The 27,356-nt window shown below is 39.4% G+C and overlaps 3 long non-coding RNA genes across 3 annotated transcripts in view; 1 reads left to right on the forward strand and 2 right to left on the reverse strand.

Moving 5' to 3' along the window:
• Nucleotides 1-11,684, forward strand: part of LOC121014675 (uncharacterized) — a 24,207-nt gene extending 12,523 nt beyond the window's left edge. Inside the window, exon 3 of the long non-coding RNA XR_005783358.1 lies at nt 11,536-11,684. This is a non-coding gene — a long non-coding RNA (uncharacterized LOC121014675). The remainder of the gene's footprint in view (nt 1-11,535) is intronic.
• On the reverse strand, nt 4,884-16,194 carry LOC121014676 (uncharacterized). The gene is made up of 4 exons (XR_005783359.1): nt 16,183-16,194; nt 10,133-10,138; nt 7,443-7,450; nt 4,884-4,968 (listed from the first exon to the last, which is right to left on the reverse strand). It is a non-coding gene; the product is annotated as an uncharacterized LOC121014676 (long non-coding RNA).
• A 6,933-nt stretch (nt 16,195-23,127) lies between these two features.
• Nucleotides 23,128-27,356, reverse strand: part of LOC121014576 (uncharacterized) — a 12,790-nt gene continuing 8,561 nt past the window's right edge. Inside the window, exon 2 of the long non-coding RNA XR_005783280.1 lies at nt 23,128-24,615. This is a non-coding gene — a long non-coding RNA (uncharacterized LOC121014576). The remainder of the gene's footprint in view (nt 24,616-27,356) is intronic.

Genomic DNA, 27,356 nt, shown 5'->3' on the forward strand with positions numbered 1-27,356 from the left:
CACACACACACACACACACACACACACACACACACACACACGGCGTTTTTGTGAAGAGTAATTGAGATCATGAACAAAAAGCATTTGATGGATAGCAGGACTGTGATATGTGTTAGATTGTAAGCCCACAAGCTGTTTCCACGGAATCTCCAATGCATTCCACAGTGCCTGGCAAATGATAGGCATTCACTATGTACTTACGGAATGGAGGAATGAATGAAGGGCCTGTTACATTCATCACCACAGCTCAGATCCTTGCCATTTATTTTCGGTTGCTGCACCAGCGGGTCTTCCTGACTCCAGTCTTGTCCCTCTCTGATCTCTACTCCAAAATGCCACCAGCGTTTTCCAAGCCACAAATCAGCTCATGTCACTTATTAATGAATTCTTAAGAGTCTCCCCATCGCACCCCAGATAAAACCCAATCTCCTTAGCATGGCTGAGAAGGCCTTTCATCCTTGGCCCTTGGTCAGTTCTCTCTTTCAGGAGAATTCCTTAAGAGCTTTGGGACTTCTTAATACATGACAATTCCTCCTTCTCAAGATGTATCAACAAGAAATTGAACTTTGCTGGGGCACTTGGTTGGTTCAGTCAGTTAAGCATCTGACTCTTGATTTTAGCTCACATCATAATTTCATGGTTTATGAGTTCAAAAGTCAGGTTTTGTGCTGACAGCACAGAGCCTGCTTGGGATTCTCTATCTTCCGATCTCTCTGCTCCTCCCCTGCTTACACCGTCTCTCTCTCAAAATAAATAAATAAACTTAAAAAAAGAAAGAAAGAAACTGAATTTTGCTGCCTGTAATGCAAACTTAATTAATTGGCTTAAATTATTTTTTTTTCACATATTAAGAAATCTGGGGATGCCTGGATGACTCAGCTGGTTGAGCATCTGACTTTGGCTCAGGTCATGATCTCAGGGTTCGTGGGTTCAAGCCCCACATTGGGCTTTGCACTGACAGAGAGGAGCCTGCTTGGGATTCTCTGTCTCCCATTCTCTCTGCCTCTCCCCCAATGCCCTGCGTCAAAAATAAATAAACATTAAAGAAAGAAGGAAAGAAAGAAAGAAAGAAAGAAAGAAAGAAAGAAAGAAAGAAAGAAAGAAAGAAATCTGGGGAAGCCCAGAGCTTGCTGAGTGGTTACGTTTAAAAAAAAATTTTTTTTTAATGTTTATTCATTTTTTTGAGGGACAGAGACAGAGCATGAGTGGGGGAGGGGCAGAGAGAGAAAGAGACACAGTATCTGAAGAGGCTCCAGGCTCTGAGCTGTCAGCACAGAGCCCGACGCAGGGTTTGAACCCATGAACTGTGGGATCATGACCTGAGCTGAAGTCAGACACTCAACTGACCAAGCCACCCAGGTGCTCCTGAGTGGTTAAGTTTTAATGGAACCAGATTCCTTCTAGACCCCTACTCACCATTGAGAACTGCCACCACCTACATGGATCGTATAGCTACTAGGACTAAGAACTGTGACCACCTATGTCAACTACTGAGTTACAAAATAAGAATTTGAAAACAAAGACTGGGTGCGGAAATGCCCAACTAAGCATGGCCTAGTCGTTGCTCCTAGCAAACTTTGCTCGAGGGAAAGACTATAGCCATTTAGTAACTTCACTGTTGCTTTAGGAAATTTCTGCACATTGGTATATCTGAGGCAATAGTCTGCTCATCTGGGCCAACAACTCACTTTAACCAGCAGTCGGATGTGATAGCCACTAGCCAAATTGCCTCAACTGAGATACGCCGTTAGTATAAAGTACACGAGAGATTTCAAAGACTTGGTCTAAGAAAAACAATGTAGAATATCTCATTAACATTTTTTACATTGATTATGTGTTCAAATAGTAATACAGACATGCTGCTTTAAATAATTTAATACGGCTGCTAAAAAAATTTAAATCCTATCTGTAGCTCTCATGGTATTTCTGTGAGGCAGATGGGTTACAGTTTTCTTTTACTTGAGGTATTATCTTTCTCTGATTTATAGGACCTCTTGATATGTTGTTTTAATTTTTTTTTTTAATTTGAGTGTAGCTGACACACAATGTTACATTAGTTTCAGGTGTACAACGTAGCAAGTCAACATTTCTGTGCATGATGCTGTGCTCACAGGTATAGGTACCATCTGTCACCATACAACCCTATCACAATATCATTGACTATATTCCCTATGCTGTGCCTTCTCTTGCTGTGACTTATTCATTCCCTAACTGGAAACCTATATCTCCCACTCCCTTTGCCCATTTTGCCCATCATCCCCAAGCAACCATCAGTTTTTTTCTCTGTATGTATAGGTCTGATTTTGCTTTTTGCTTATTTATTCATTTGTTTCATTTTTCTAGATTCCACTTATGAGTGAAATCATATGGCGTCTGTCTTTCCCTGTCGGACTTATCTCACTTAGCACTGGCACGAAACCCTCTATGTCCATTCATGTTGTCACCAATGGGAAGAGCGTATCCTTTTTTATGGTTATCTAATATTCCACTATAGGTATATTTTATATATCATTTTTCTTGTCTATTCTTGTATTGATGGACATTCGGGTTGCTTCCATATCTTGGCTATTATAAATAATGCTGCAGGAAACATAGGGGTGTTTATATCTTTTTGAACCAAATGCTGTTGGTATTTGGATAGGAATTGCATTGAATCTGTAGATTGCTTTGGGTAGGGTGGACATCTTGACAATGGTAATTCTTCCAATCCATGAACATGGTACATTTTTCCATTTGTGTCGTCTTTGATTTCTTTCATTAGTGTTTTATAGCTTTTAGAGTACAGGTCTTTCACCTTGTTGTTTAAGTCTATTCCTAGATGTATTTTCTTCTCTTTAGTGCAATTGTAAGTGGGACGGTTTTCTTAATTTCTCTGTTACTCCTTTATTGGCATAAAGAAACATTACCAATTTGTAGGTATTACTTTTGCATCCTGCAAATTTGCTGAATTCATTTATTAGTTGTAACAGTTTTTTTGGTGGAGTCTTTAGGGTTTTCTATGTATAGTATCATGTGTAAATAGTGACAGTTGAGCTCCTTTACTAATACAGATCCTCTTATTTCTTTTTCTTGTCTGATTGCTGTGGCTAGGACTTCCACTACTATGTTGAATAAAAGTGGTGAGAGTGCACATCCTTGTCTTGTTCCTGATCTTAGAGGAAAAGTTCCCAGGTTTTCACAATTATGTATGACGTTAGCTGTGGGTTTTTCATATATGGCTTTTATTATGTTGAGGTATGTTCCCTCTAAACCCACCTTATTGAGAGGTTTTATCATGAATGGATGTGGTATTTTGCCAAACCTTTTCTGCATCTATTGAGATGATCATATGATTTTTAACTTTCATTTTTTTGTCTCTTGTTTAATTAATTAACTATTTTTAAATTTGCATCCACTTAGCATATAGTGCAATAATGATTTCAGGAGTAGATTCCAGTGATTCTCTCCTATGTGTAATGCCCAGTGCTCGTCCCAACAACTGTCTTCCTTAGTGCCCCTTACCCATTTAGCTCATTCGCCCATCCACAGCAGCCTCCAGCAACCCTCAGTTTGTTCTCTATATTTAAGAGTCTCTTATGTTTTGTCTCCCTTCTTGTTTTTTTGTATTATTTTTGCTTCCCTTTCCTTATATTCCTCTGTTTTGTGTCTTAAAGTCCTCATATGAGTGAAGTCATATGATATTTGTCTTTCTCTGACTAATTTCACTTGGCATAATACCCTCCAGTTCCATCCACGTAGTTGCAAATGGCAAGATTTCATTCTTTTTGATTGTGGAGTAATACCCCATTGTATGTATATATACCACATCTTCTTTATCCATTCATCCATCAATGGACATTTGGGCTCTTTCCATACTTTGGCTATTGTCAATAGTTCTGCTATAAACATTGGGGTGCCTGTGCCCCTTTGAAACAGCACACCTGCATCCCTTGGATAAATACCTAGTAGAGCAATTGCTGGGTTTTAGGGTAGTTCTAGTTTTAATTTTTTGAGAAACCTCCATACTGTTTTCCAGAGTGGTTGCACCAATTTACATTGCCATCAGCAGTGCAAAAGAGATCTTTTTTTTCGCATCCTCACCATCATCTGTTGTTGCCTGACAGGTGTGAGAGGATATCTCATTGTGGTTTTGATTTGTATTTCCCTAATGATGGGTGATGTTGAGCATTTTTTCATGTGTTGGTTGGCCATCTGGATGCCTTCTTTGGAGAAGTATCTATTTATGTCTTTTGCCCAGTTCTTTACTGGATTATTTGTTTTTTTGGGTGTTGAGTTTGATAAGTTCCTTATAGATTTTGGAAACTAACCGTTTATCTGATACGTCGTTTGCAAATATCTTCTTCCATTCTGTCAGTTGCCTTTTAGTTTTGCTGATTGTTTCTTTCGCTGTGCAGAAATTTTTTTATCTTGATGAGGTTCCAATAGCTCATTTTTGCTTTTGTTTCCCTTGCCTCTGGAGACATGTTGAGTACGAAGTTGCTGTGGCCAAGGTCAAAGAGGTTTTTGCCTGTTTTCTCCTCTAGGATTTTGATGGCTTCCTGTCTTACATTTAGGTCTTTCATCCATTTTGCGTTGATTTTTGTGTATGGTGTAAGAAAGTGGTCCAGGTTCATTCTTCTGCATATCACTGTCCAGTTTTCCCAGCACCATTTGCTGAAAAGACTGTCTTTATTCCATTGGATATTCTTTCCTGCTTTGTCAAAGATTAGTTGGCCATATGTTTGTGGGTCCATTTATGGGTTCTTGATTCTGTTCTATTGATCTGAGTGTCTGTTTTTGTGCTATATCTTTCATTTTTGATGTGGTATATCATGTTGATTGATTTGCAAATTTTGAATTATCCTTGCATTCCCAACATAAATCCCACTTGATTGTGGTGTGTGTTGAATATATTGTTGAATGTGGTTTGCTATATTTTGTTGAAGATTTCTGAATCTATGTTCATCAGGGATATTGGCTTGGAGTTTACTTTTTTTGTAGTGTCTTTGTCTGGTTTTGGTATCAGGGTAATGTTGGCCTTGTAGAATATATTTAGAAAATTTCATTTCTCTTCTTTTTTTTGGTAATAGTTTGAGGAGAATTGGTATTAACTCCTTTTTAAATGTTTGATAGAATTCACCTGTGAATCATCTGGTCCTGGATTTTTAATTTTGGTAGTTTTTTAAAATTATTGATTCATTTTTTTTTTTTAATTTTTTTTTCAACGTTTATTTATTTTTGGGACAGAGAGAGACAGAGCATGAACGGGGGAGGGGCAGAGAGAGAGGGAGACACAGAATCGGAAACAGGCTCCAGGCTCCGGGCCATCAGCCCAGAGCCTGACGCGGGGCTCGAACTCACAGACCGTGAGATCGTGACCTGGCTGAAGTCGGACGCTTATCTGACTGCGCCACCCAGGCGCCCCATAAAATTATTGATTCTTTTTTTTTTTTTTACTAGTAATTGGTCTATTCAGATTTTCTATTTTTTCCTAGATCATTTTAGAAAATTGTATGTTCTTAGAAATTTATCAATTTCTTCTAGGGTGTCCAATTTGTTGGCATATAACTGTTTTGTAGTATTCTCTTATAATTCTTTGTATTTCTATGGTGTCAGTTGTTACTTCTCTTTCATTTCTGATTTTATTTATTTTAGTCCTTTCTCTCTTTTTCTTGATGACTCTGGCTAAGGGTTTATCAATTTTGTCTCTTTTCAAAGAACCAGCTCTTGATTTCATTGATCTTTTCTATTTTCTTTTTTAGCTTTTATGTCATTTATTTCTGTTCTGATTTTTATTATTTCCTTCCTTCTATTCACTCTGGGCTTTGTTTGTCCTACTTTTTCTAGTTCCTTTAGATGTAAGTTTAGATTGTTTATTTGAGCCTTTTCTTGTTTCTTGAGGTAAGCCTGGATTGCTATATATTTCCCTCTTAGAACTGCTTTCACTGCATCTCAAACATTTTCACCTGCTGTGATCTCATTTTCATTGATCTCCATGTATTTTTCAATTTCTTCTTTGATTTCCTCTTTGACCCATTGTTGTTTAGTTTTTTTAGTTGTTTAGGTTTCTTTCTCCAGTTTTTCTTTTGTGATTGACCTCTAGTTTCAATACCACTGTGGTCAGAAAAGATGCATAGTATGATTTTAGTCTTCTTAAATTTATTGAGACTTGTTTTGTGGCCTAACCATGTTATCTATTCTGAAGAATGTTCCATGTGCACTTGAAAAGAATGTATATTCTGTGGTTTTTGAATGGGATGTTCCCTATATATCTGTCATGTCCAGGTCTCATGTGTCATTCAAAGACACTTTTTCCTTCTGGATTTTCTTCCTAGATGATCTATCTGTTGATATAAATGGTGTGTTACAGTCTACTATTGTTTATCACCAGGACCTCTTGTTATATTGTTCGTATATATCCTTTGCTATATGGTGGTGGATATTTGTTCTCGGTCTGTAACTTATTTTTGGTCTCGAATGATGGGTTTCTTGTTATACAAAAAATATGAGTTTTTAAAAATCTGTCAATTTTTTCTTTATCCCTTCTGGTTTGTGTGTCTTGCTAAGGAAATATTTCACCATGCTAAGATTATAAATATAACACCCTGTATTCCTTTAAAGTTATTTCCTTCTTTAATACTGATGACTTTAGGCATTTGGAATTAATTTTTTTTGTCTGGTGTGAAATGTGAAGTTTTACAACTTTTTGGTAAATTGTAGGATAAATAATTCGCACTACCTCCTTTCCCATTGATTTGAACTGCCTCCTTTCTCGGCGAGTACAACACTTTCTTACAAATGAAACGTTTTGAATTCTTTCTTCAGTTTCCTCCATATGTTTGTTAACTCTTACGCCAGAATCTCACTATTTTAATTACCAATGTTTTAGAGAATCTTTTTATATCTAGGAGACCAAGTTTTGTTTTGTTTTGTTTTTTTTTTTTAAACAATTCATTCATGGGCACGTTCTCTTCCAACAAACTTCAGAATCCACTTGCCAATTTCTGTACAAAATCCTGTTTGAATTTTGGCTGAGACTGTATTAGTGGACTTTGGGAGACAGCTTACATCTTTACAACATTAACTGTGTCTATGTAGAAACAACCTATATCTCTTCATTTATTTATGTCTTTTAAAGTGTGGGGGTGCCTGGGTGGCTCAGTTGGTTAAGCGGCCGACGTCGGCTCAGGTCATGATCTCACGGTCAGTGAGTTCAAGCCCCGCGTTGGGGTCTGTGCTGACAGCTCAGAGCCCGGAGCCTGTTTCAGATTCTGTGTCTCCCTCTCTCTGATCCTCCCCCGTTCATGCTCTGTCTCAAAAATAAACGTTAAAAAAAATAAAAATAAATAATAATAGAGTGTGAATCCATGAAGCTTTACACGTCTCTTAATAGGTGACTTGCTCATTATGTATTAGGCCTTTTCTTAATTATTTTATTGTGCTTGTTGCCACTGTGAATCAACGGTTTTTACTCTACATTTGTTGGTCTTGTATCTAACCAACTTAACTGATTCTTCTTTGGTTCCATTAGGTTTTCATTTGATTTTCTTTGCTTTTATAGGTACACAAGTATATGATGTATGAATGCTGTTTATGCCAGCTCATAAGAGTCAATTTTTTACATAGTCAGGAATTTCGTCAGCTGATTGTTAAACATAGCCATTATTAAAGATTAAATTGTATAACTTTATAATGAAATAGATTTTATTAAAAACAAAGATAGAAGCTCAGTACCTATTGTGTCCTAATTATTTTACTTATCTCTACTCTTAAAGTTATTCATTTCCAATATTTCTGTGCAGTGGAAATTCTTTATAATAATACTCTACTGTGTATCTTCTCCAACTTCACGTTGAGTGAGTTCACATTGGTAGCTTGAAATCAATCATGATGAGAATATTTACATCGTGAAAATCAGCAAACACTTCAAGGCAGGTCCTGACTTATTATTTTGTTAATTGTCTGGACTTAAAGTAACAGAGAAAAATGTTAATAATGGAGATTAAACTCAAACATGCATCATGTCTGGGGCACCTGGGTGGCTCAGTTGGTTGAGCATCCAACTTTGGCTCAGGTCATGATCTCATGGTTCGTGGGTTCGAGCCCCACGTCGGGCTCTGTGCTGACAGCTCAGAACCTGGATCCTACTTGGGATTCTGTGTCTCCCTCTCTCTGCCCTCCCTCATTCATGCTCTGTCTCTCAAAAATGAATAAATATTTAAAAAAAAAAACATGCATCATGTCATACATTGTGAATTGCACAAAAAATTGGCAATATTTGAAAATTATTTTTCCATTTCGTCACAAAGTAGCTCACATGGACCAACAGGTATAGTTAGGACAAATTGTTTCACTTTTGTTTTCCTCATTAATGTAAACAAAAACATCAACAACCAACATTCATGTTGGAAACTACATTCACAAGTATCATTACACTGCTGATTTTATTTATTTTTTTTAATTTTTTTTAATGTTTATTTTTGAGACAGAGAGAGACAGAGCATGAATGGGGGAGGGGCAGAGAGAGAGGGAGACACAGAATCGGAAGCAGGCTCCAGGCTCTGAGTCATCAGCCCAGAGCCTGACGCGGGGCTCGAACTCACGAACCGTGAGATCGTGACCTGAGCTGAAGTCGGATGCTCAACCGACTGAGCCACCCAGGCACCCCACACTACTGATTTTAAAGCATGCAAACATTGAAAGCCTCCCCTCTTTTCAAAAATTCCATCCCATTGCATGTTTTGCATCTACTGCATTGGTTAGGATTCTTGCACAATGTGGAATAACAGTAGTGTTACTTGGCATTCGTGATTTGATCCTTATTTTAATATTTTTGTTTTATCATTAAGAATGAGGTTTGCTCTGGGTATCTGTTAGCTACTAGTTAGAGCTCTGGAATGTCATTTGAATACTTTCCTACAGACTAATAGGAAACTTCTGCAGCCTGTTTTTAGTAAAATTTGCTCTCTTAAAATATTCTTCCATTTTCTACAAATCTCTCTTTTCTTTCCAAAATTTTATGACCATGTGGATTCCAGAGTCCTTGCAACATTTGGCACAATTTCGCAGTTAAAAAAACACCTCTTTATAGCTCCTTGAAAAACTTGCCTCGTCTCATTGTTTCTATCTCCTGGCTTGCCATTTCTCTTTTGTCCTCTCCTCCCCCCTTCCCCTCCCCACTACCCACCCCCCCCCCCACCCTGCACCGCTGAAACCACTTGTGCCAAAGTCCCTGGAGACTCCATTTTTCCAAATCCATTGGGCAATCCTCTGTCTTCATCTCAGTATTATTACTGTTATTATTATTGTTGTTCTACATTTGACCATCTCTTGTTGAGTCCTTTTCTCTTCTGGCATCTGGGACACAATATTCTTTTCGTCTTGTTCCCACATCACCCGGCATTACTCTTTAGTTACCTTTACTTGCACCTCTTCCTCTTTTTGGTCCCTAAATGTGGAAGGTCCTGGCGTGCCCAGAGCTCACTTTTCAACCCTCTTCTCGATCACATTTGTGGCTTTGAGTACCACATGTTCGCTGTTGATTCCCACATTGATTTCTTTGCCATACTTCTGTCCAGAGTGTTCAAATGCTTCCACTTATAGCCACTCGGATATTTCATAGACATTTCAACCTTAACAAACCAAAATTACACACTCAGTTCTTAGCTCCTTCCCCAAATCCACTGCTTTTATATTCATCCCTTCCTCAGCTGGTGGCACAAATCGCTATTTCTACCACAACCTAAAAATCACAGTGCATTCCTCTCTGGCTTTCCCCTCCATGACACAACCCATCAGTAAGTACTGGTTTTTATTTTTTCTGTTTTTTTTTTAAATTGTTTTACTGTTTATTTATTTTTGAGAGACAGAGCATGAATGGGGGAGGAGCAGAGAGAGAGACATACACACACACAGAATCTGAAGCAGACTCCAGGCTCTGCGTTGTCAGCACAGAGCTCGGCATGGGGCTCGAACCCACAAACCGTGAGATCATGACCTGAGCTGAAGTTGGATGCTCAAAGAACTGAGCCACCCAGGCACCCTGATTTTTTCTGTTTTTAAAATGCATCCCAAATCCAACCACTGCCCACCGTTAAACATCACTTCACGTGCTGGTCCAAAGCCCCCTTTCATCTCTGACCTGGACTGCTACAACAGTCTCAGAATACAGCAGTCCCTGCTCCCATTCTTCCTCCTTTCATAGCAGCCACAGAATATATATAGACATAGAACATGGCATTACTTTCAGGTATAGAACATAATGAGTCAGTATCTGTACATATTGGGAAATGATCACCACACTACGTCTAGCTAACATCCATCACCACCCCTAGTTACGATTTTTTTCTTGTGATGAAAACTTTTAAGATCTACTCTGTTAGAACTTTATATCTCTATCTCTGTCTCTGTCTCTGTCTCATCTCTATCTCTCTCTATCTCTCTTGTGTCATTTCTTCTGCAAAAAAAAGAAAAAAAAGAAAAAGAAGAAAAAGAAAAAATTCCCTAGTGACATCCCAACATACTTAGGAAAAAATATCCAAACTCTCTGATGGCCTGCTTAGTCTCCCGTCTACCCCTCCAATCTCACCTTGTCTCATCCTCTTTCTTATCCATCGTGTTTTCACTGCACTAGGTTTCCTACCGTTCCTTAAAAATACTGAGCTTCGGGCGCCTGGGTGGCGCAGTCGGTTAAGCGTCCGACTTCAGCCAGGTCACGATCTCGCGGTCCGTGAGTTCGAGCCCCGCGTCGGGCTCTGGGCTGATGGCTCAGGGCCTGGAGCCTGTTTCCAATTCTGTGTCTCCCTCTCTCTCTGCCCCTCCCCCGTTCATGCTCTGTCTCTCTCTGTCCCAAAAATAAATAAACGTTGAAAAAAAAATTAAAAAAAATACTGAGCTTATTCCTGCCTTTAGGCTTTATTCTTGCTGGTTTCTCTATAGGGAATACACTTTCTCTAGAGCTTTTCTGTATCTGGCTCCTTCTCCTCATTCTCATCCCTTGTCACAGAGGTTTCTCCTAATCACCTTATCCAGATAACCACCGTCCATCACTCCTTGCTTCATTTCCTCATTGTACTTAACAGTATCTGAAACAAAAGCCTTTATTTATTTAACATGTTGATGACCTGACCTTTTCCATTGGAAGATAAGCCCCATAAAAGTAGGGAACTCATTTGCCGTATATGCTGGTATGTTCCCAGCTCCATAGTGCCTGGTGCGTAGGGGGACTCAATCAATGTGGGTTGAATAAATGAAGGAATAAAGAAATAAATGACTTCTTTGACTATAAATGGTCAATAACTAAAGTGGGCTTAAGCAAGTAAAAAAATACATAGGCTCAAATGCTTGAAAAGCCTAAAGGCAGTTGTAGCCTCAGGCTCATATGGATCTAGGAGTTCAGATATTGTCACAAGGTTCCCCTTTCCAACTCTTGGTCGTACATTCTTCAGCAAGAGGCAATGATTCCTTCATGGCAGCGAGATGGTTAGTAGCATATCCAAGCTTCCTGTGTCTGGGTGACAATCCCAGCAGAACACAGTTATTTTCTCTTCTCAACAGATTCACAGAGTCTTAGACTTGAGTCTCATTGCATCTGATGGTATAATGTGCCCTTCTGTGATCCAAACCCCGTGGCCAACAAATGCAGCGCTCTAACCGAGGAACTGGAAACTGCAGCCCACGGACCAAATCCAGTTTGTTTTCTGGTTTTGTAAATAAAGTGTTATTGGAAAATGCCATGCAATTAATTTATGTTCTGTCTATGGCTGTTTTGTGCGACAATGGCAGAATTAACAGAGTATTTTTACAGAGACTGTCTGGCCTACAAAACCTAGAATATTTACCATGTGGTGCCCATCATAAGAGGTATGTGCCTGTTGTTCTAATTGGCCAGGATGTCACTGGCCCAGCTGCAGCTACTGGACTGACAGGGTTTATATGCTGTGTATTTCAGTTGATCTATTGCTGTGGATAAAACTACCACAAAACATGGTGGCTTAACGCAATGATTTGTTATTTCTCGTAATTTGTGGATTGGCTTCTTTCAGTTTTAGTTTTTATGTGTACCTTCTCTCTTGCTTTTGACTAGGCTTTCAAAAGCTTTGCTAGTTTTTGGCCTTTTTGTAGGAGCAGTTTTGGGTTTTATTATTCAAAAGTATTTTTAAAAACTCGTACGCCAGATAAAGGCTGAAATTAGTATGAGTTTTCGTAATTACTTGAGTTGAATGCTTAGTTAATACATTTCCTCACATTCTGGGTTTTCTAATAATAAATTAAGGCTATATATTTTCCTCTGAGTATTAACTTGACTACATCCCTAGATTATTGTATCTAGGAGTCTCATTTTTATTTATCTCTAAATGTTCTCTAGTTTCATTTGCTTTCTATCATTCAAAAACTCTCTATTTGTATAGATAATCTTCTGATGGCTAAAATTTCCCTTTTACTTTGCTGTTTGGGATTTATCTTTCTGTCATAGCCAGCCCCCAAGATAGTCCCCAGTGACCTCCTCATCCTGATATTCCCATCCTTATGTATGTAGTCCTCTTCCAACTGTATCAGAGTTAATCTGTGTGGCTAACAGAAGACGACAGAAATGATAGCATGTGACTTCTAAGGCTCGGTCATAAAAGACATGGTGATTTCCATCTTGCGCTTTATGGCTCGGGTCACGCTCACTGAGGGAAGCCAGGTGCCATGTCAGGAGGACCGCCCTGTAGAGAAGCCCATGTGGTGAGGAACTGAGGCCTCCTGCCCAGAGCCTTGAGGGAGCTTGACAGTGGACCCTCTAAGTCATCCAGTTTTCAGAAGACTTCAGCCTCCACTCATCTGTGACATCTTTTTTTTTAATTTTTTTTTAATGTTTAGTTTTGAGAGAGAGAAACAGAGTGTGAGTGGGGGAGGGTTGGAGGGAGAGAGAGACACAGGATCCGAAGCAGGCTCCAGGCTCCGAGCTGTCAGCACAGAGCCCCATGTGGGGCTCGAACTCACAGATTGCGAGATCGTGACCTGAGCCGAAGTCGGACGCTCAACGGACTGAGCCACCCAGGCGCCCCCATGACATCTTGATGATAGCCTCGTGAGAGACCCTAAGCCGGAAGCTCCCAGCTGACCTGCTCCTAAACTCCCACACAAACTGTGAGGTTCCAAAACTACTTGTTGTTAAAAGCCTCCAAGTTTGGGGATAAGTTGCTATACAACAATGGGTAACAAATAGAATTGAAACATGTTTTATTCCATTTCAATACTATTTTGGAAAAGGGAGAAAGACAATGCATGTATTCAGTCTGTCTTCTTGAACATAATCTCACTTTCTCTTTAACTTAAAATAATTCCTTTGGCCAGGGATCTAGCTATTTGGACAAAACGTTTATAGTCATAAAGAGAGGAAGGTGGGGAAAAATCGATGTTCATGAAGGGAAAACATTTCATATTAGAACTTCACAAAATATTTAACTCCCGTACGTTTGTATTTCTACTAAGGTACAGAATTGTATGTCTAAGAACAAACACCCAGCACAGAGACCTGAATATAAACCCTGAGGGTGATGGAAAAGAACATTGAGGTGAAGGTGTTACTTGGCAACTAAAGAAAAAGAAACAAAACATCAGCTTCAATCAGATCCCACCACCGTCGTGTCATCTTGGATTCAGCCGTTGGGCTGAACAGCTGGTTGAGTGTTTAGGGGAGAAAAAAACTCCACCTACGTTTGTTTCCTTCTGTTTTCTTTCCATCAAGTTTTTCTTACATTTAGTGCTTTGAACTGGAGCTTTTACTCAGTCTCTTCTTCGGTTGTTCTGAAACTTGGTTTTAGAAGTTCTTCTTCCTCCACTTTGTTTCTTCTGTCTTCCCTTATCACCCCCTCCCACCAGCCATGCTCACAACCCAGGCCCCCCCTCCCCCCCCACAGGTCTCTCTCAGCCCCACTTGTATTCGTATAGCTGAGTTCAGATGTTTGAGAAGAGCCCTCTGCTTTTCCTTTGCTCCTAGACAGACTTTAAATCAAATTCCAGTTACTTTACACGTATTTCTTTTAAAAAATGTGTCCACGTGGGTCTCTTTTCAAATGGAAACTATTTCTTTGAAAGTGCTTGAAAAACTGATGTTCTAAGAAAGGAGATTAAAATTGTTTGCGTGGCCAAATTTTTAGCAGACTTTAGCTACATTATTTCCTGTGTGATTTTAGTTTCACAAATGTATGATGTTACATAATGGAACATCTTGAGCATGTAACCTTTTCCTGTTACTTCTGAGTGGCAGATTTACTCCAGCTGAAGATTTATAATGTGTGCTATGCGGGGCCGTATAATTGCAGAACTCAGGAATTAGAGCAGTACATTTCAGAACTCTGGAATTTGAACACATAGAGTTAAATTAAGTAGAACTCTCACAGTGCCATGAGCATAGCCGTTGTAGCCAGACACAAATGGGCTCGTATCTTGGGTGGATGTATCAGCTGTTGGACGTTTGGCATGGTACTCACCCTCTTTACGCCCCAGAGTCCTCCTCTGTAAAAAGGAAATGATAGGGACACCTGGGTGGCTCATTTGGTTGAGCATTGGACTCTTGACTTCGGCTCAGGTCATGATCTCATGGTTCATGGAATCGAGTCCTGTGTTGGGCTCCATGCTGGCAGTGTGGAGCCTGCTGGGGATTCTCTCTCCACCTCTCTCTTTGCCTCTCCCCTGCTCATGCTCTCTCTTCTCTCTCTCTCTCTCTGTCTGTCTCTCTCTCTCTAAAATAAACATTTTTTTAAAAAAGCAAATGATAGGGGCACCTGGGTGGCTCAGTCGGTTGAGCGTCCAACTTCGGCTCAGGTCATGATCTAGCGGTCTGTGAGTTCGAGCCCCGCGTCGGGCTCTGCGCTGACAGCTCAGAGCCTGGAGCCTGCTTCGGATTCTGTGTCTCCCTCTCTCGCTCTTCCCCTCCCCAGCTCAGGCTCTGTCTCTCTCTCTCTCTCTGTCAAAAATAAATAAACATTAAAAAAAATTTTTTTTAAAGCAAATGATAATACATGCCTCACAGAATTGTTTGAGAGTTAAATGATCTGATACTATATTGTAAAATATGTATTACGATTTAAGTGCACAATAAATGTTGATTTTATATATACACACGCAAGAAATACTATGATAAAGTCTTCTAGCTATAATAATTTTAACAGGCTTACACCATTCCTATTCTAAATAGGTAGGTAATAAAATGTGTACACACTCAACTGTACAATAGTTACTTTAAACCTCTTATGCTTCAAACTATATTAAATGATATCCTTTCAGTTTTAATCTTATATCATAATCCCTTGAAATGAAGTGACAGTGGAATATGGTTAGGATAGCACTTAGGGAATGGATAGGAATTGGAAATACTATACCAACATAGGCCATTTGCAATTTGTTAGTCACACACACACGCACACACACACTTGACAAATTGACGATGTATGCGTCTCAATTATTACCTAAGTTGTTTAAAACATGATGAAATTAAGATTTATAGGTCATCGAACTTGTGTAAGTATAAAAACTTCTCAGTGGCTGGAAGGGGACCTCACGAAAAGGAATTGATCGAGTAACCCAAACCAGGACCACAGCTGAATAAACAAAGCAAATGCCTGTTCAACTAAGAGTGAGTCAGTAGCATCATTTTCCCTTGTAAAGGGTGGAACATATAATTTGTAAATGTCTAAAACCTGGAATTAGTGTCTATGACCTCAGTAATACCAAGAGTTGAAATATGAAGATAATAATTGTTCTAATTTTCTATGTAAAGATATATATTTTTTTAAAACCTAGAAACTGAAAATTTCTTTGTTGGAGATCATCTTAGCTTGTATTATAATTTTCATTGCATGCTGATTTGCTAAAATATAGGTGGACAAGACCAGTTACTGGGGTTAAATATTGCACTATGTTATTGAGTTTGTAGTTCCTTGCCTTACAATTCATATCATGATTTTAAGTTATAGTTATTTAAAATTGTTTCTAAAGACTTTCCCCAGCATTTTACATTAGGAACCTAGCCTTAAAGCTATACTTGCTTGAAGCTCCTGTCCTTAGTGAGATTAGTGTAGGGAAGAAGAGATGATGGGGGGGTGCCTGGGTGGTTCAGTCAGTTAAGCATCCAACTTTTATTTCAGCTCAGGTCATGATCTCACAATTTGCAGGTTCGAGCCCCGCATCAGCTCTGCACGGACAGCATGGAACCTGTTTGGTATTTTGTCTCCTTCTCCCTCTGTCCCTCCCCCGCTTGCTCTCTATCTCTCTCAAAATATATAAAAATAAACTCAAAAAAAAAGAAGAGAAGAAGGAAATCAGTTGAAGGCAGGATCCACTCAATGAAGAGCTGGGCTAGTGAGAGAAGGTCTAAAAGAACTCTCAAGATGTTTCCCTTCATTCACTCATTGGTCAAGTATGTATTGAGCACCTGCTATGGGCTACGGCCTGAGCTAGGTAAACAGTTCTGAAAAAATATTGCTCTGGGTGCCGTTGCTGGATTTATATTCTAGTGGCAAGACAGTAAAGAAGCAAGAAAAAAAAGACTTCAGTCCAAATTGGTATAAACATAGCAAAATGGATAGCGTGCTGTGTTGGAGAGTAACAAAGGAGAGCAACTTCAGACAAGGGATGTCAAGGAAGGCATTTCTGAGGATGTGGCCTTTTGAGCTGATCCTCAGAGGAAAAGAAAGAGTCGGTCACCTGATGAGAACAGGAGATCATTCCAAGAGAGAAAACACTTGCTGTGAAGGTGCCCAAGTAGAAGAATAAGAACTCGCTATATTAGCGCCAGTATATATAACACTGGGCGGGGGGTGGGGGGTACAATAAACAAGATGAAAAGCTGTGAGAGATGAGACTGGGGAAACAGACAGGGTTCTGATTGTACAGTAAAAAAAAATGTGAATCTTATATTAGCTTGGATGGAAGGTACTGTTTTAAATAGAAAAGAGTTAATCTGATTTATATGCTTACATGATAACTGGTTGTATGTAGAGAAAACACGAAGGTGGACAAGAGTGGGAAACAGAAATATAATAAGTCGCTATTTCAATAGTTCAGGACAAAAGTGATGACAGCTTGAAATAGGCTGATGGCAGTGGAGATAGAAGAACCAGCAGATCTTGGGGCGGCCGGGTGACTCAGTCGGTTAAGCTTCCGACTTCGGCTCAGGTCATGATCTCACAGTTCGTGGGTTCGAGCTCCACGTCGGGCTCTGTGCTGACAGCTCAGAGCCTGGAGCCTGTTTCAGATTCTGTGTCTCCCTCTCTCTCTGTCCCTCCCCTATTCACGCTCTGTCTCTGTCTCAAAAATAAATAAACATTGAAAAAGAAAAAAAAAAAAAAAGAAGGTTGAATGTAGATCTTGATAGGTTGAATGTAGGGGTGAGGTGAGAGAGAGGAATAAAAATGACTTCCGAGTTTCTGATAGGACATGACCAGGCAGTTGGAGGTGCCATTTGCTAAGATGGGGGTGGAGAGCAGGTTGGAGGAGGAAATCAAGAGTTCAACTTTGGAGATGAAGGAGCGATGCTTGCAGCTGATTTTTTGAGCTCTTCTACTGGGTCTGCGTGGATGTGCTGCTTTCATTCAAAGGGACTGGAACTGGTTGGACAAGCCCTCACCTTGTCATCCCCTGTAAGTGTATTGCTTCTCAAATCTTCTGCTCCCTCTTTGAGCATAGGCTTCCCACCCCCGGCCCAGTTTCTTTATTTCCTTAGTCCAACTCCATCTATTCTTTGACCTTTTTGAAACTCGGTGGCCAATAAAATGAGCCACTTTCTCAATAGTGCCCTCACTTTTCCTTGTCTTTTTTTCTTTTTCCTTCCAGATTGTGTAATCATTCATTCAGCAAATTTTTGAGCGCTCTACCTTATTGGGGAAGTCGAAAGAGAGTTTCATTGACAAAACCAGGGAGCCCCCTCTGAAAATGCATACGCTTCTCGGGTATTTTTCCCTTCGTTTAGGATATTCTCAATGGGATCAGCAAGGATAATGCTCTCATTCATAGGGTTGGAAGGAAGTGGAGAGATGTTCTAAATAAAGCTGTTTATCCAGGAAGTGAGGTCTTCTGGAAGAAGTTTTAAGAGAGCTGTTTGGGAGACAGTTTGAGAGACATGAGAGACATTTTGCCAACTGTGTGGAATCTAGACACTCGACTGAATTGATGAAATCCTGCGTTGGGATGAAGTCCTCAAAAACTGTCCAGCTATACCTTTTCCCTTGCCTTTCTTTCTTTTTTTTTTTTAATGTTTGTTTATTTATTTTGAGAGAGAGAGCACAAGCAGGGGAGGGGCAGAGAGAGACGGAGGGACCAAATCCTAAGCAGGCTCCGTGCTGTCAGTGCAGAGCCCTGTGTGGTGCTTGAACTCACTAATTCTGAGATCATGACCTGAGTGGAAATCAAGAGTCAAGAGTCTGATGGTTAAAGGACTGAGCCACCCAGTCACCCCTGCCCTTGACTTTCTTGGGTCTTTTTTTTGTCTTTGTTCTTCAGAAGTTTCTTCTTTGATTTTTGTCAGATTGGATAATTTCCGTTGATTTGTATCCAAATTCACAGATCCTTTCTTCTGTCTCTTCAACTGCTGGGAAGCCCATCCAGGGATTTTCTTTCACTTTAAATACTATTCTTGTCAGCTTTAGAATTTCTTCCTTATCCTCCTCCTTTTTTGTATTCATAAAATACAGTTTCCATTTTTCTGCTGAGATTCCCTATCTGTACACCCATTATGACCATCATTCCCTTTACTTTCTTGGAACATATTTATAATAGCTGCCTTAAAATTTATATCTGCTAATTCCAACATCTTGGTCATTCAGAATGCGGTTTTCATGATTTTTCTCTTAACTATGGGTTATACCTCTCTGTTTCTTCAAATATATAGTAATCTGGGGGGCACCTGGGTGGCTCAGTTGGTTGAGCATCCAACTTCGGCTCAGGTCATGATCTCACAGTTTGTGGGTTCGAGCCTCATGTCGGGCCATGGGCTGACAGCTCAGAGCCTGGAGCCTGCTTTGGATTCTGTGTCTCCCTCTCTCTCTGTGCCCCTCCCCCACTCATGCTCTGTCTCTTTCTGTCAAAAATAAATAAACATTAAAAAAATAAAAAAATATATAAAAATATATAAAATATATAAAAATATATAAAAAAAATAAAAAATAGTTTTTAAATCATACACAAGACATTGTGCACAATACATGTACTTGGAAATCTCTTATATTCCTTGAAGAGTTTTGGTTTTTGTTTTAGCATGCAGTTAAATTACTGACTGATCTATCTTAACTTTTGGAAGCTTGGTTTAATGTCTATTTAGGGCAGATCTATTTTGGTTTTGCCCTTACTCCTAGGGTGAACCCCTCAGTCCTGGGACATAACCTTTACTTGTAAGTCAGGGCTCTTCTATGGTTCCAAAATAACTCTGAGCTGTTTACCAAGCCCCTCTAACTTGGTAGGTTTCAAAATTCTAAATGTTGTTCACTCTGCAGTGGGCAACAGCTGGAGTTTCTGCTTAGTTCTTTCTAACTTCTAGCTTTTGCTTTCTGCTGGGAAACGTATGCACAGTTTATAGCAGCTGAGCATTTGAGAGGAGTTTATATTCCAATTTAGGACTTCCTCCTCTGTGGTTCCCTCTGTTCCAGGATTTCCACCCTAAATATTCAGCCACTCAAGCAACCCTGTATTTCATTTTCCCTCCTTCAACCCAATCAGATTGTGGCTTTCTTCTTGAGTTGTAGTCATCTCGCTCTGCATGAAGTTTTCACCTACTTTCTGCCCATTTTTAGTCATTCACCGATGCCTTCAGATCATTTTTAAAAACTATTTCAACTAATTGCTATCAAAAATAAAGTTAGTTCGAGGGGCATCTGGGTGGCTCAGTCGGTGAAGTGTCCAACTTCCATTCCGGTCGTAATCTTGCAGTCTGTGAGTTCGAGCCCCGCGTCGGGCTCTGTGCTGACAGTTCAGAGCCTGGAGCCTGCTTCGGATTCTTTGTCTCCCTCGCTTTCTGCCCCTCCCCCGCTCATGCTCTGTCTCTCTCTGTCTCTCTGTCAAAAATAAATGAACATTAAGCATTTTTTTTAAAAGTAAAATTAGTTTGGGGTGCCTGGGTGGCGCAGTCGGTTGAGCGGCCAACTTCAGCCAGGTCACGATCTCGCGGTCCGTGAGTTCGAGCCCCGCGTCAGGCTCTGGGCTGTGTCTCCCTCCCAATTCTGTGTCTCCCTCTCTCTCTGCCCCTCCCCCGTTCAAGCTCTGTCTCTCTCTGTCCCCCAAAAAATAAATAAACGTTAAAAAAAATTTTTTTTTAAAATAAAAGTAAAATTAGTTTGACTAACTACTCCACTATCACCAACACTAAAACTCTGTGAGTGGTAGCATTATTGGTGAGTACTGGCTGGTGTGCTTGGTAAATGCAGTGTAGTATCTATTGGGAAGCTGTTAATACCTTGCTTCAGTGTTTCATTTATCATATGTCACCTCAACTTAGGGAGGAAAGAGGAAGTACCACTCTTTCCACTGTACAAAGTGACAACTTAAAGAGACGGGGGGAAAAGTGGTTATAATCAGAGAATTTTGGCCACTGAGTGGGGATAGACCCTAAACCTTGTATTTATTTTGTTCTTGCTGGACAGGATTAAAATCTGTAAAGCTATTAAAGTTAGTAAGATTTATAGAAAGGTGCATATTCTCAGATACAGCAAAACCTCATTATTTCAGACTCTACATTTTGATAATTAATTTTTTTAATGTTTATTTTTGAGAGAGACAGACAGACAGAGAGAACAAGTGGGAGGGGCGGGGGGGGCGGACACAAAATCTGAAGCAGGCTCCAAGCTCTGGGCTGTCAGCACAGAGCCTGACGTGGGGCTTGAAGTCATGAACCGGGAGATTTTGACCTGAGCTGAAGTCGGGCACTCCACTGACTGAGCCACCCAGGCACCCCTACATTTTGATAATTTAAATTACATTTTGATATATTGTTTTTACAAATGTAATTCAATTTTGTGTTTTTAAGGAAAGCTCAGCTGAAAAGCTATTAGAAAAATAGTAATATATATATATACATATATATATATATACATATATATGGTAAAGCAGTTGGTCTTTAAGGTAATATGCGAAAATCAATACTTTACTAAACGAAAAAAAACAAAAGTATCAGGTTGGAGGGACTGCATTCACTCAGACACAAAAATAAGCCAAAGACATTAAATACTTTGGAATGAACTTGATAAGGAAGTATTCAAGGAAGATTGCACATGTTTATGCTTTAGAACAAGCAATATTTTGAAGTAGTGATAGTATCTAAATTAATCAATGAATCAAAAGATATCCCAATCAACTGGAGGAGGGGGGGCAGGTAAGAAGACTTGAAACTACAACTTATTAAGAGTTTCAGGGAGTAGCCACAGCCACTTTGGAAAAGAATAGCAAAGATGAGCAGCATCTTTACAATACATCTTAATAGTAGTGTAGTGAATATATAACGTATTACGACGTAGTACGGTGGCTAAAACAATGTGGGAATATAAAAGACACATTGACCAAAACTGTGACAATGAGAACAGTCATTGTAATGGAAAGGAATTGAGGTCCATGCATATATAAATGTAATGTATAATAAAAGTATTTCAGATCAGTGCCTTATTATATTTGGACAAATGGAAAGCCATTAAGAAAAACTGGATTTATACTTAATGCCAAAATAAATTCCAGCTACATAGAACATGTAAATGCTAAAACTATAACTACAAGGTATTATAAGAAAACATGGGTTGATATATTTATAATCATGCAAATCCTCCCAGTGGAAGAGAAAAGCATATAAACCTTTCTTCTGTTAGGTAGAAAAATAAGATCAGAAATATGAGTTTCTCTATTCGGAATGGAAATCAACTCGTAATCAAAAAAGCACTCTCTAGTTAAGGAAAAGTCTCAAGATGGAGGCGTTTTTTATTTTTCTTTTCTCTGAACTGACTGTGAATCATCTCCTGACACCCAGAGAGAAAAAACTAAGAATTCTACCAGCACCGTTCTACACTTATGAACCTCATCTGGCCATTTAAAATTCTGACCCACTGGGAAAAAAAAAACAAAAAAAAGGCAGCACTTGGATTAATGTTCAATTTCAAGGGATTAAAATTTTAGAAACTCCAGATGAGACCTAAAAAAACAATTACTCTACCCTTTTTAACATGTGAATTTCAACACTGAACCTATTTACATTGCACGTAGGTTAAAAGTTCTAATTAGATTTAATTTTACCTTTTATTAAAAAACTCAAAAGAAAATCCAGCAGAGCTGAGATTTTTATTAACCGGGCATCAAGACTCTATTATATTAATGAGGCACTAGAAATTTGAATCAAATAAGAAAAGCATTCATGGCTCTCAGGACAGAACAACACTGTACATGAGGACAAACACTTCTTTGCTGATTGGATGCAAATTGATTGCATCAGTTTCAACAACTGAAAGCTACAAAAGCATTTTCTTGTTCACCAGGTCAGGGGACTGAGGGAACCCCGAATCAAATGCCACTTATTTCCTCTTATCTTGTAAGGAGTTATTATCTGAGCTATTTTTTGTCCATGGAACCCTTCCAATCACCTCTACTGTGTGTGATACAATCAGTGCGCACAGGCCAACATAATGTCAGTGCACAATGGCTGCTTAGTGTGCTGAGCGTCAAGGCTCTGGTCTGGATATCAAAATTTCACTTGGGCCTTGACTTGCAAAATCACGTCCTAAACATGTCTGTAAATGATCAGAGCATGATTCACCCCCCCCTTGGTAAAAATAGAAACCTCACTGGAACAATGGGACATGAATTAGACAGCTTGTTTAAAATAAATAATTAAACAAATTAGAACTCCGATAAATCTGTAAGTCTGAGTCTTTAGAAATTAATGCAAAAGCACATGTTTTCATTTCTCTCCTTACTCAACTCTTCCCATGAGTCTACGTATTGAAGAAGTTATCAGGCTGCCAGTTTTCTTGTTATGGTCAAATCAGAAGAAAGACAAATACTTTTTTTTTTTCCTAGCTGCAAATGTTTTTCATTCTTTTGCCGATGACAGTTGAATGAATTTGAAATAAGGTAGAATGTAAAATATTCGTATTTTAAGTCTCTCTTGCCATGGCAGCCTTTTATGATTTAGTGAAAACATTTTTTTTTTTTTTTTTTTTTACCTTTTTGGCAAGCTGAAATCAAAACCTGTCCTGCCCCTCGTTAGGGCTGTGCTGTATGATGAGCTATTTTTACCCCGGGCTCGGAGCCATCTGTGAAGGTTCTCGTTGGTATTTTTCAGGGCAGCTGGTCACATGTGCTCTTTTCCCAAGTCCGGGCCGGGTGGCCTGGGGGAGGAATGTGTGCAGACTCTCAGGCATCCTCTGACCTCACAATGTCCTCCTGAGACTTGATCCCCTGGCTGAGTGCTGGGCTTAGTACTTCAATCCCTCTTGCATGTTAGTGTTAAAGTTTTTTCTTTCCCGTGGGGTTTAATAGAATGTCAGCCTGACAGAGCTTGGGAACTGGGGTTCTCAAACCCTCTGGTGGATCAGGAGGCATTTACCTGGATGGTGTGACAGGGCACCTCCCGTCACTTTTCTGCTTTGCTGTTGGCAGCAGTGTGCCCTATGAATGTTAGGGAACGGAGTGCCTTGTTACAGGAAACATACGCTGTGGACAGGCGATTAGAGAAATGCTTTTACAAGGCAGACTTGGGAGAAAGGATAAATCATCTTCCTATGGTCCATTAGCCTCCGGCAGGGCTCTCCCTCTCACTGAGACCGTGATGGCTGTCACCCAACGCACGAAGAAAGCCTTTCTGATGATCCGGGCTCCGTTGCTTGTCTTTTTCCTTAAAAAAAAAAAAAATTGAAACTAAAGTGTTGGCTGTCACCATTTGGAGAAGTGTAAGTCTCTTTACCTTATCAACACCTTTCAATTCGTTAATATTTACATAGTGCCTGCAGGCCCCACGCCATATCCAAACCTCTGACTTCTCACGTTTACAAACGAGGGCAGAAAAGAATAGTAGCTGCATTCATTCTGAGCAACCCTCTCTGCAGGATGAACAGCGTTCTTTTTATTCTGCCGCAATGATTTATGTCCTGAGGGTCTTTGGGGGAAAGTGCCTCCTGGAAGTGTAGAAAAGCCCCCCGTCATTAATAAGGGGTTATACAAATAAAAGGAAGAAATTTTCATAGACTCAAGAACACTTCTGTACATTATCACATCCCCCGAAGTCTGTGCTGTTTAGCCCCAGAATGGGTAATCACAGAGAGAAAGCAATGAACTTGTACGTGTCTCGCAGGAACAGGATACGCGACGTGCTGTGTAGTTGGCTTTATTGCTTCATACCAGATTTTTCCCTTTAAAGATTTTCTTAATACTGGTACAAACTCTTCTTTATCCTCTAGACATATTCTCCCCCTAATGCTTCCACTACTTATTACAATTACTACTTCCACCTACCAGCTAATGTTGTTGACCTTGACCATGAGGCAAGCCCCGAGCTAAGCCAGGCACTGTGTAGTCGTTAAGAACACAGGGCTTGGAACCAGATTATGGGCGCAGTTCTCAGCTCCAAAACTTATTATTCACGGGCAAGTCATTTAACCTCTCCGTACTCATTTTCCTCATCTGGAAGAAAAAGGAATAATAATACTTTATAGGGTTATAATCAGGATTAAATTAGCCCTGGGGTCCACAAACCAGTGGATTGGAGTTCCGGATGCCTGTGAACTTCAATAGGGATATTAATTGCATTAAGGCTCCTCAGTGTTTCAAAGTTACAGTATTGTTAAACCTGTCACTAGACCTCATCATTGAATATGTTAAAGGAAAGAAGCACTTTATTACCGTATAGCTTTTTGTCTCAGTATATTTTGTTTCACGTCTTTTCCCGTGTATTGTGTTCTATGCTTTAAAAACCTGATTTTGAGAAGAAATCGATAGGCTCTACTAGATTGCCAAAGAGGACAGTGGCACAGAAGAAGAATCCTTGGTGAAAGCATGTGCCAAGTACTTGTCAATAATTCCCAGCATAGAATAATCATGATTATTCTACATCCCAGCCTTGATTGATGTAGCTCCTGGGCTGAAGACTGAATTTCTTCATCTGTTAGCTCCTGCTCATTTCACAATTCTGTTTTTAAGTTCATTTTGAGAGAGAGAGTGAGCAAGCAGGGGAGGGGCAGAGAGAGAGGGAGAGAACCCCAAGCAGGCTCCACACTGTCTGCGCCGAGCCCGATGTGGGGCTCAAGCTCATAACCTGTGAGATCATGACCTGAACCGAAATCAAGAGATGCTTAACTGACTGAATCACACAGGCGCCCCTCGTTTAGCAGTTCCTAAAACAGCAGTCCTTCTCAGAGTTAGAAGTTGTATTTAGGGAAAACAATACCTAGTTTTGTCTGGGGACTAAAAATTTGTTTACAATTTACTTTTTTAATTGTGGCATAATTGACATATAGCATTCTATTAGTTCCCAGTGTACCACTTGGTGATTTTATATGCGTATATACAGTTGACCTTTGAACAACATGGGTTTGAACTGTGTGGATCCACTTACATGTGGATTTTTTTTGGTAAATACAGTACAGAATTGTAAGTGTATTTTCTCTTCCTCATGATTTCATTAATAACATTTTCTTTCTTCTAGCTTACTTTTTTTTGGTAAAAATACAGGATATAATGCATATACCATACATAATATGTGTTTTTCAACTGTTCATGTTATCAGTAAGGCTTCTGGTCAAGAGTAGGCTATTAGTAAAGTTTGGGGGAAGTCAGTCGTTATATGAGGATTTTTAAAAATTTCAGTATAGTTAACATACATGTCGTTTGCAAATATCTTCTCCCATTTTGTAGCTGCCTTTTAGTTTTGCTACCTTTTAGTTTAGTCTTGTTTCCTTCGCTGTGCAGAAGATTTTTATTTGTATGAAGTCCCAGTAGTTAATTTTGTTTGTTTGTTTCCCTTGCCTCTGGTGATGTGTCTAGTAAGACGTTTCTACAGCTGAGGTCAAAGAGATTGATGCCTGTGTTCTCCTCTAGGATTTTGATGGTTTCCTGTCTCACATTGAGATCTTTCATCTACTTGGAATTTGTTTTTGTATATGGTGTGAGAGAGTGGTCTAGTTTCGTTCTTCTGCATGTCGCTGTCCAGTTTTCCAAACACCATTTGTTGAAGAGACTGTCCTTTTCCCACTGGATATTCTTTACTGCTTTGTCGGAGATGACTTGACCGTATAGTTGTAGGTCATTTCTGCATTTCCTATTCTGTTCCATTGATCTGTCTGTTTTTGTGCCAATACCATACTATCTTGATGACTACGTTTTTGTGATATAGCTTGAAATCCAGAATTTGGATGCCTCCAGTTTTGTTTTGTTTTGTTTTTTCAAGATTGCTTTGGCTGTGTAGGGCCTTTTGTGGTTCCATACAAATTTTAGGATTGTTTGTTCTATCTCTGTGTAAAATGCTGGTGGCATTTTGATGGGGATTGTGTTAAATGTGTAGATTGCTTTGGGTAGTATAGATTTTTTAACAATGTTTGTCCTTCCAATCCGTGAGCATGGAATGCTTTTCCACTAGTTTATATCTCCTTCAATTTCTTTCATAAGTGTTCTATAGTTTTTAGAGTACAGATCTTTTGCCTCTTTGGTTAGGTTTATTCCTAGGTATTTTATGGTTTTTGGTGCAATTGTAAATGAGATTGATACCTTGATTTCTTTTTCTGCTGCTTCATTATTGGTATATAGAAATGCAGCTGATTTCTGTACGTTGATTTTATATCCTGTGAATTTGCTGAATTCATGTATTAGTTCTACCAATTTTTTGGTGGAGTCTTTTGGGTTTTCTACATAGAGTACCATGTTGTCTGCAAATAGTGAAAGTTTGACTTCTTCCTTGCTTGGTTGGATGCCTTTTATTTCTTTCTGGTGTCTAATTGCTGAGGCTAAGACTTCCCATATTATGTTAAATAGTAATGGTTAGAGTAGACATCCTTGTCTTGTTCTTGACCATAGGGGAAAGACTCTCACTTTTTCTTCATTGAGGCTGATATTTGCTGTGGGTCTTTTATATGTGGCCTTTATGATGCTGAGGTATATTTCATCTATCCCTGCTTTGTTGAGGGTTTTTATCAAGAGTGGATGCTGTATTTTGTCAAATACTTTTTTCTATATCTATTGAGAGGATCGTATGGTTCTTATCCTTTCTTTTATTAATGTGGTATTGTGGTAATGTTGATTGTTTTGTGAATGTTGAAGCAGCCCTATATTTCCGTGATAAATCCCACTTGACTGTGGTGAATAATTCATTTAATGTATGAATTAAACCCTAACCCTAACCCTAACCCTAACCCTAACCCTAACCCTAACCC

This window comes from Herpailurus yagouaroundi, unplaced genomic scaffold (assembly GCF_014898765.1).
Source record: "Herpailurus yagouaroundi ecotype Mexico unplaced genomic scaffold, PumYag 203, whole genome shotgun sequence".
NCBI classification, from domain to species: Eukaryota; Metazoa; Chordata; class Mammalia; order Carnivora; family Felidae; genus Herpailurus; species Herpailurus yagouaroundi.